This window comes from Apium graveolens, chromosome 3 (genome assembly GCF_009905375.1).
Source record: "Apium graveolens cultivar Ventura chromosome 3, ASM990537v1, whole genome shotgun sequence".
Lineage (NCBI taxonomy): Eukaryota > Viridiplantae > Streptophyta > Magnoliopsida > Apiales > Apiaceae > Apium > Apium graveolens.
In genome coordinates, this window is record NC_133649.1 from 91,527,456 (window position 1) to 91,529,141 (window position 1,686).

At 39.0% G+C, this 1,686-nt stretch overlaps 1 non-coding gene across 1 annotated transcript; it reads right to left on the reverse strand.

The window, feature by feature from the left end:
* Positions 1-1,104: 1,104 nt before the first annotated feature.
* On the reverse strand, positions 1,105-1,211 carry LOC141715525 (small nucleolar RNA R71). Its single transcript, XR_012572284.1, has one exon. It is a non-coding gene; the product is annotated as a small nucleolar RNA R71 (small nucleolar RNA).
* Positions 1,212-1,686: the final 475 nt, after the last annotated feature.

Consider the following 1,686-nt stretch of genomic DNA (forward strand, 5'->3'; position numbering starts at 1 on the left):
CATATAGGGTCTCAATATAATTGATGTCTATTTAGCTTCTATCCCTTTTGTGGATGTCTGGTAGTATGGTATTCGTACAATGAAAGTTGGCATTTATCAGTTTCGTGTTATCTGATAGTGTCATCACCATTACATGCTAAGGTTAAGAATGAAAAGGCTAATGAATGAAGTATTTAATGAAGCTAGAATCCCATGTTTGTGTTATATATTAATTAATTCTCTTTAATTCTTAATTTATGTTCTTTAGTTTAATCTCTTAGTTAAATCTTATTATAAACAACCACAAATTGTTACTAGTCTTAACATTGGATAATAACCATACTAGTGTTGCATAGATACATTGATTGAAATTAATCCTAAACTTATTCCTGTGGGAACGAACTAGAATTTATTCTATATTACTTGCGACCGCATATATTTGTGTGAATATTAGTGCGTGTTCTAGCCTTAACAAGTTTTTGGCGCCGCTGCTGGGGATATCAGTGTTAATTTTCAGTTTATATGTTTGTCATCATTAGTCATTAAAGTTCAGTGACTCGAACATTGTTACTTACATAATTCCTTATCGTGCTTCAGGTACTCTAGCGAGCTTGTATGCATACGCGTTCTCGGTCTCGTAAGAGGACACTGGATCAAGCTGAGGAAGAAATTATAGTCGAGGAGAAAGTTGAGGAAGAGATCTTAGTTGAGAAAGAAGAAGAGGCTCCTATTATAATGGGAGAACCAGAAGCGAATCCAAAGGCTTTGATGGACTACTCCCAACCGAAGATCGATGATATTCAGTCTAGCATTGTTCGACCAGCCATCTCAGCTAATACCTTTGAGATCAAGTCGAGCATGATTCAGATGATACAGAATTCAGTTCAGTTTGTGGGTTCTCCGACAGAAGACCCCAACATGCACATCAGAGATTTCATCGAGATCTGCTACACTTTCAAGGTCAATGGAGTTTCTGAAGATGCTATTAAGTTGAGGTTTTTCCCATTCTCTCTGCGGGATAAAGCTAAGTGATGGTTACATTCTCTACCACCAGGGTCTATCACCAAATGGGAGGATATTGCTCAGAAGTTCTTAACCAAATTCTTTCCTATAGTGAAGACTGTTGCAATCAGAAATGCACTTACTCAATTTGCTCAGAAATCTTGAGAATCTTTATTCGAGGCTTGGGGTCGATATAAGGAGATGCTTAGGAAGTGTCCTCATCATGGGATGCCTGACTGGATGATCATTAACTGTTTCTATAATGGTCTGGGTGCTACTTTTAGACCCATGCTTGATGCAGCATCAGAAGGAGCCTTGCGGGCTAAAAGCTACGATGAAGCTTATGAATTAATTGAACTGATGGCTGCTAATGAATACCAGAATCCTACTCAGTGACTATCTCAGGGAAAGGTAGCAGAAATTCTGGAGTTTGATGCAGCTACTGCTATAGCCGTTCAACTTAAGTCTTTGACGATGAAGGTGGATTCTCTGTCTAATTATGGAGTTAATCAGATCACTACTGTCTGTGGGATTTGTGATGGTGCCCATGAAACTGATCAGTGTGCCATTTCTAGTGAATCAACTCAGTTTGTGAACAACTTTCAGAGGTCACAGCAGCCTGTGCCAGCCACCTATCATCCTAACAACTGCAATCATCCTAACTTTAGTTGGAGCAATACTCAGAATGCGGTTCAGCAGCTGTTG